Below are 8294 nucleotides of genomic sequence, written 5' to 3' on the forward strand. Positions count from 1 at the left end.
AACAGAAGGACTTTCTGGTCTGTTCTTGATCACGATGGAGAGTGCAGGACAGTATCCACTTGTCAAAATCCTTAATGGTAGATGAAAAAGGGTGAATTTTACTGTGTGTAGATTAATCCTCAAGAAACAACTTTTTTTTAAAGAGAGAGTGAGAAAGGAGAGAGAGAGAGAGAGAGAGAGAGAGAGAGAGAGAGAATTTTTTTAATATTTATTTTTTAGTTCTCTGCGGACACAACATCTTTGTTGGTATGTGGTGCTAAGGATCGAACCCAGGCCGCACGCATGCCAGGCAAGTGCACTACCGCTTGAGCCACATCCCCAGCCCCTCAAGAAACAACTTTAAAAAAAAAAATTCTAATGTGGCTGCCAGGTTTTTTCTTTATCCAAACTAAATTCTACACTTCAGTTTCTGAACCTTTTTAATCCTGAGCCCCAGAGGGTCAACTTCATTTCCCATGCCTTATCTTAGTGCCATATCTTCATCATTTCCTAAACATCCTACTTTTGGGATCCTGTGCCTTTTTACACTACTGTGCCCTACACAGGTCACGCCATCTGTCCATACCTATGTCTGGGAGAGTGGCACGTCCTAATCTACAATGCGATCTTGCCACACTGTCAGTTCCTTTCACTCCTCTGCACCACTTAGGACCAATCCTGCTCAGAGTGTTCCTGGGTGTCTCCTGTGTTATTGTGATTGCAGGTTGCTCATCAACACAAGTGCACCATGTACTTACTCATCTCTTTTCCCATGCCTCAAATAACCCACAGCGTAGCACACCTAGCGCACAGTAGGTTCTGGAAGCAATGCACCAAAGAGCGAGCAGGACAAGCGAGCTCCAGGAGAAGAAGATTTCTGAGCTGCATCTGAAGAGGTGGGTGTGAAAGGACTAATGAGGCACCATCAGGGCCAAGGGCATTGGAGAATGCACAGAGAGTGGCGGGAGGAAGAGGTACAAGTTGACTCTGTGCAGCCGAGTATCCTGACACAGGCCCCAAGTCCCACTTACCTATCCCTGCGGCGCCTGGCAATGCTCACCTCTAGAGCCTGGATCAACAGCCTCAAGATGAATGACAGTAAGGTGGCTGTGGAAGATATAGCCACTAGGAAGCTGTGCACGTGCTAAGAAGCCAACACTGCGGACAGTTGCTCACTGGCCCCGCCCCTGGGCTCGACTCCTCCCTCCATGACGTCTCCCTCAGATAGCCCCGCCCACCAACTCTTCCTCCTTGGACTGGACAGTTAGTCCAGTACTCCCAACGGAAACCTCCTTCCACCAGCTGCGCTGTCCTCCTGCTCTCCCTGTTTTACCTTCATTACTCCTCTCTCTGGCCCAGCTAGAATCTCTGCTCCACAGTGTATGTAGCCTACCCCACCTAGCTCCCTGACCCCACTAAACTTGAACATGTCTTTGACAGGTTCTCCCAAGGGGCTTTTCCCTAGACCTGCCCTCCATTACCCCACCTCTTGGCTCTCCACCCCTCCACCCACACAACACTGATGTTGTCAGTGTGGGCCCTGGGGACTGCATGGATCCGCCATGACCTTGTCCAAGGAGAACAGCATCTCTCTGGTGCACAAAAGGGAGATGACACATGTCACCAGCTGGGCATCCAGGTACAGGCAAAGGGGACCAAGCAGAAGCAAGAACAGCTTGATATTATACTGTTCCACATAGTTGTTCACCCACCTACAGTGGTGCTCAGACTCCTATGGGGAGAGGAGGCAGGCTTCAAGATTATATCTAGCCTAGCCTCCATCATCCCCAAATAATAAGGCCTCCCCCAAAGCTGTCTTCTAGGCCGCCTTCTATTGGCCCTACACACAGGCTCCCATCTCAGGGAGAACCTGGCATTTCCATTGTTAGAGCACAGTTAGGACTCCATGGCTCAATGGGTCACTAGTCATGAGTGAGGTTTTTAGAGACTAGACCTACCTGGTGTTACCTGGAGCAGGATATGCAATAACTCTGGGCCTCTATTTACTCAGATGTTGGTTAAGGATGTAAAGAACACCCTTCCCATCCATACTTCTGCCCTTGGAGAACCCTGCAGGGTGTGTACATGAGAGAGCATTCAGAACCCAGAAAACCCTCCAACTGGGACACCCAGATCAAGACAGGCAAAGACCTCCAGAAGATGGGAACAGCCAGCCTACAGATCAGGTATTTAGTACCAGTAAGCCAGGGGATGGGACAGTCACTGCCTTTCATCCCCTAGACTCCACCAGGCTCAGCACAGATGGGATGCCCTTTGCATGTCATCATCTGTTCAAGCAAGGCCAGCCTCTCAGAACACATACTGACATAGAAGCCACAACAGATGTAAGTGTCCAAGAGTGGCTGGGAGCCACTCTTAAAGAGTCTGGGAGGCTAGTCTTGTACCCACCTCCAGCCCACTTATGCTGTAAGGTTCCTGGTCCTGATCAGGTGCCTAGGAATGAATTGGTGATTGGACAGGGAGGAAGAGTATTCACCTTCATACAGATGTTACAACAGGGACAGTGGAAGGTCCTGGGTGGGCAGTGGGAGGAGCAATGTGGGCATTAGGGCATTAAAAGTCTTTTGATACATTCAGGCCATGTATGCTGCCTTAGGGTTCCGATTGTAGGAGTCTGGCATGAGAAGAGGTTTGGGCAGTGACAAGAGGCCATTTCTATTACTCTGCTGCTCAGGGAAGCCCCATAGCTGGAAAGCAGGCAGTGTTGTTACAGAAGGACCTGCCTTTGGGCTGTCTTCCTGCAATTAAGCCACTAAGCCTTGCTTCAGCAAAACATCAAGAAGAGTATTGAAATTTATTTCTGGATACTTTGCCTGATCTTAAAACAAAATCATAATTTTAGCAGCAGGACGAACTCTGGTATGCCTTGTGCTATTTGGCTTCAAAAAAAAGTGTGTAAATTTTCAAGAACATTTTACCTTTAATTGATATTCTTCCCTGGATAAACATAAAAACTTTCTAGTTGTTGCCATAGAGATGTTGTCAAGAGTAAAATTATGTAGTATTGCTATTGTCTGGGATGGAATGTTGGATGGATTATCTTCTATGTCAAAATAGATACATATATTTACATTGTAACAAAGACGCTCAAATGAAACAATAAAATGATGAAATTGAAGGCACAATTCACATCTCTGGGTACTGAGCTACAAATATTTCACCCCTTTGGAGTTGAAAAAAAATTCTAGTGTAGCAGTACTGACTTTTCCAGATGAAACTGGCTTATACAAACCAAATGTAAATATGTGTGATTTCACTCACACCATTTCTCCTAGCTCAGAGCCCTGATACAAAACCCAACCAACTCAAGCAAATGCATAATCCTTTTCTTGGATTGCTTAAAGAAAAAGGGAGGCCAGATTTTTTTTATGCACCAAGATTCTCTGTGCAGAATTTGAACTTTACTGTTCTTCATTGAGTGGGAGGAATGGAGTGGAGGAAGTTTAGAAGGTTCTTTGAAGGAGAAGCCAAGTTACTAGAGAAAGCACCAGTTTCTTTCAGACTCACCTTCCTGTCTTTCACTAGTCACAGTAAGTACTTCTGCTGCCTGTCCACCTGGGAGGAAGGCAAAGCATGGAGGGATGGAAGAGGAGGGAGAAAGGCAGCTAAGCATTGAACATACGTCTTTGAGTTGGGTGTGTCTGGGTATATGATTGGCAGATGAGGAAGAGACTAATAACATTTCTTTGACTTTGAAAATGACTTTGACTCCTGCTACACTAAAATGTGCTTTAAACAAATATGACTATTTGTAGTGTTCTAAGTAATCCCTACACCACTCCCACAGGCAAGTTCACAGGCAGTCTTGTTTCTTTCAGGACTTCTCACTGTGTTTGCCCAAGAATTCTCTCCAGCTCTTCCAGTCTGAAGGAGCTTGGTGCTAGAAAAGATGGGAAGGAACAAAACCTCAGGGTCCTGCCTGAGCAGACCCCATGCTTCATCTCTGTCTTCCATGTCAACCACTAGGGTGAGTCCAACCTTAGGGAAGACTAAGTTCTTTTGTTTTCTGACTGCATATGCTGCTTCTCCTGGCCTCTCTATGGGACCTTTTAGGGAGGTGGAAGGATGTACTTGGAGTACTTCCTGCCAGCTGACCCCAGACTCGATCATCTCAGCCCACCAGAGAACTTCTAATATGTGATTTTTTCAAAATGAAGGAAACAGGATTGCTTTTGATCTCCCTGGCTTCTGCAAATTTGCCAGTCCTGTCCCCCAGGTAGGGCAGTGGGGTGAAGGAGGGGCACACTCACACCTGGTTAGGAAAATCTCCACATCTGTAAACAATCATAGGTGTAACTCTTTTCCTTTGCTATGCAGAATTCTGTCTATGGTAGAAAGCTTTGACAAGTCAAAGGGGACCTGTGATATTTCACTGTGTTGTGTCACTTCCCAGAGATTTTGAGGCTTGAACCAAGGTCTAGTAAGCTGCAAGGAAATTTACCTTGACCTCAGAGAGCTGCCCCAAAGAGAAGAGACATGTGGTAGAAGCAATGTTAGTTTTAGAGTCTGTGTGCTTAGTTATGTGAAACTAACTCTATATATAATAGTATGGACTTAGAATATACTGTTACATTTTAAATAAAAACATTAACTCTAAGTTGATGCTAAAAATTTAAGATTTAGAGCAAAGGCCAGATGGTACAAACAGGAAACAAAGAGCAAAATATGAGGCCTAAATCCAAATATATCAATATTACACTGAATAGAATGAATTAAAACCCCAGTTGAAAGGCAGAGATTATCAGAATGGGTTAAAAAATCAAGATCTAATCATATCTACAAGTGATGTGCTTTAAATGTAAAGATACAGATATATTGAAAATTAAAAATCAGGAAAATAAGAATGAAAAAATAAAGAATGAAAAGTTGGAACTGCTGAATTAATATTAGATAAAATAAACTTGAAAAGTATTACCATAAATAGAAATTCTGAAGACAGATATGACAATAATTAATGTTCTTGTACCCAGTAACAGAACTTTAAAATATATGAAGCAAAAATTAACAGAATGAAAGGGAGAAACACACAGTTACAAATCACCATGGGAGATTTTGATATCTGTCTCTCAGTAAATATATTAATTTGGCAAAAATATTAATAAAGAAATAGAAGTTTTGAGCAAGAGTATCAACTACCTTAGCCTAAAAGACTTTATAGAATACAACACCCAACAACTACAGAACTCCTGATCCCTTTGAGGGCACATAATACTTTCAGTAACAGGTCATATTCTGGGCTATAAAACAATATTCCTTAAAAATAATGGGATGGATTCAAACTCAGAAGCTTTTTCTCAGCAATAGGAATGATCAATAATGTGAAGAGAGAGCCCACAGAGTTTCAGAACATTTTTACTACACACGCATCAGATATAGCACTAATTTCCAGAATATATAAAGATATCAAAAATCTTAACACCCCAAAACCAAATAACCCAATCAATAAATTGACTAAGGAACTAAACACACAATTCTCAGAAGATATATGTTCATAAACCAATATGTGAAAAAATGTTCATCATCTCTAGCAATTAAAGAAATAAAAATCAAAACTATCAGATTTGATTTCACTTCAGTCAGAATGGCAATTATCAAGAAGACAAGTAACAAGAAATGTTGGCGAGATTGTGGGGGAAAAGACACACTCATAGATTGCTGGTGGGACTCCAAAATAGTGTAACCATTATGGAAAGCAGTATGGAGATTTCGAAGAAAACTTGGAATAAAACCACAATTTGACCCAGTTATCCCACTTCTTTATTCCCAGTGGACTTAAAATCAGCATACAACAGTGACGTGGCCACATCAATGTTATAAAGCAGCTCAACTCGCAATAGTTTAACTATGGAACAAACCTAGGAGTCCTTCAACAGATGAAGAAAATGTGGTCTCTATACAAAATGGAATATTACTCAGTTTTAAAGAAGAAGGCAGTGATGGCATCTGCCAGTAAATGGGTGGAAGTGGACAATATCATACTAAGCAAAATAAGCCAATTACAAAAACCAAATTCTAAATGTTTTCTCTGATATATTGGCAATAATTCAAAATAAGGAGCATGGCTATGGAAGAATAGAATTATTTGGATTAGGCAGGGGGGAGTGAAAGGTGGGAAGCAAGGTATGGGGGTAGGAAGAAGAGTAGAATGAATCAGACATTATTACCCTATATGCATGTATGACTACATGACTGGTGTGATTCTACATCATGTACAACCAGAAAAATGAGAACTTATACACCATTTGTGTATGATGTGTCAAAGTGCATTCTATTGTCATGTATTGCCGTTGTCCAGCTGGGTGAAATAACTGGGAGATGACAAACAACTTGAAGGTTGAAGCGGGAAGTACTTTATTGCCAGTGAACTCAGCGGGAACTGAGAGGGACTCAAAGTAGCGGGTATGCTAGATAGCAGGCACCACCTCTCTGCCAGACTGCAGAGGTACATATACCCAACTAATTACACACAGCTTAACTTAATTAACATAAACTAGATATAGCATTCAGTTATTAAGGGATCCTTATCATCTTAATGGCTCCCTGGCATTGACTCAGAAACCACTCCTCCTAGCAAACTGCCAGGCACCATCTTAACTTGGTTGTGGCCTTCATCAATGTATAACTAATTAGAACAAATAAAAGCAAAAAAAGACTGGTGGCAGCCAAGGAGTGAAGGAGGAGGAATGAGAGTTATTACTTACATGGTGGCAGAGCTTCTGTTTGGAGTGACAAAACTGTTTTGGAAACAGAAGCTTGTACAATATTGTGAGTGTAATAAATGCCTTTGAGTTGGTCACTTATCATGGCTAAAATGGCAAATTTTATGTTACAAGTCTTTTACAATAATGAACACTTTATTATAGTTTTAAAAAATTTTCTTTTCAGAAAATTAAAGAATAGGATGCCATGTAAAGTAGCTATTCTTGAGAACCACATTGGCTGCCAGGATGTGTGGAGTTAAACTTGCTAGCAGTTTTGCCAAGTTCAGAAATGGGTGCTGCTAAAGAGAGGAAACAAAAAGTGCATAATTTAGAAGCAAAACATGTTCTTTCAACTAAGGCCTGAAGACTACTTATGAATACAATTGACTTAATCAACCCATATTTTAATACCTGCCCAAACATCTCATAATCACAACCATAGCTTTCATAAACTGTTTTGAAAACAGAGTTGTTTTTAATTGTTTTAAATTCTAAAAATCAACAGTTAAACAGCCCATTAATACACTCATGCCAGCATTGAATGGACACAATATTTGATAATATAGCAAAACAAACTCACAAAATTAAACTTTTACTCCTGGCAGATGAAGTCCTAAAATATAGCAGCTGCCTTATTGGTAGTGATCAATGAATAGTGAAATGGAAACTTTCTGTGGGTTATTCAAAAAGAGTCAATATTTTATCCAAATCACATCATTTTGAAATTTACCTCTAACAATACCTTGGCTGAACCCCTTTTCTCCACATCCACTTCCAAACACTTTTGTAAGAAATCGTGAAATACTGGGGAAAGTTTGTCTGGATTTGGAAGTTCTGGAGTTCTATTTGTTGCAACTAGGTGTAAGGCCTAAAAATAGAACAACATCTGTGACATTCTTTTTTGGGGGGCCTGAAATACTGATGGTTGAACAGAGGTGGCATTGCCAGTCAGCTACATTCCTAATCCTTATTTTTATTTTTGAGATAGGATCTCACCAAATACTTGAGGCTGGTCTTGAACTTGTGATCCTCCTTTTTTTTTTTTTTTTTTTGCCTCCTGAGTAACTGAGATTACAGGTGTGCAACCATAGGGTATAGCACTTGTGACATTCTTAAAGTAGCTCAACAAAGTTATAATATATAAAGTTTATGGATTGTTATGGTTTTTTAGGAATTTAACCCCAAAACACGCTAAGCAAATAATTGCTCCACTGCTGAGCTATACACCAGGCCTTTTTTTCATTTATTTTGAGACAGAGTATCTCTAAATTGCCCAGGAGGGCTGAAATATGAGATCTTCCTGCCTGAGCGTCTATAGAAGCTGAGATTACAGGTGTGTGCCCCCAGGCCTGGCAGTTTCATCTTTTCTGAGTTTAAGTATAAATGCATACACTTGCTTAAAGAAAACAAAATCAAGAAAAGCAAAAACCCCACCTGGGTTGCATAAAAATATAAATAAAAATGATGACAATCCTACTACCAATGTGGACTATCTTGTTAAACCTTCCCAAGCTTTTTAAAAGTCACATTTTCACATTTCAAAACAATTTGTATCTACTGAAACTCTTTTCCTTCAAAAGCTATATGCCAGAT

General features: G+C 41.0%; 1 long non-coding RNA gene across 1 annotated transcript; it reads left to right on the forward strand.

Moving 5' to 3' along the window:
* The first annotated feature begins 1195 nt into the window (after window positions 1-1195).
* Window positions 1196-5978, forward strand: LOC120885745 (uncharacterized). Its single transcript, XR_013433083.1, has 4 exons — window positions 1196-1359; window positions 1991-2165; window positions 3819-3967; window positions 5768-5978. It is a non-coding gene; the product is annotated as an uncharacterized LOC120885745 (long non-coding RNA).
* The last annotated feature ends 2316 nt before the right edge of the window (window positions 5979-8294 follow it).

Source organism: Ictidomys tridecemlineatus, unplaced genomic scaffold, assembly GCF_052094955.1.
Source record: "Ictidomys tridecemlineatus isolate mIctTri1 unplaced genomic scaffold, mIctTri1.hap1 Scaffold_385, whole genome shotgun sequence".
Taxonomy (NCBI): domain Eukaryota; kingdom Metazoa; phylum Chordata; class Mammalia; order Rodentia; family Sciuridae; genus Ictidomys; species Ictidomys tridecemlineatus.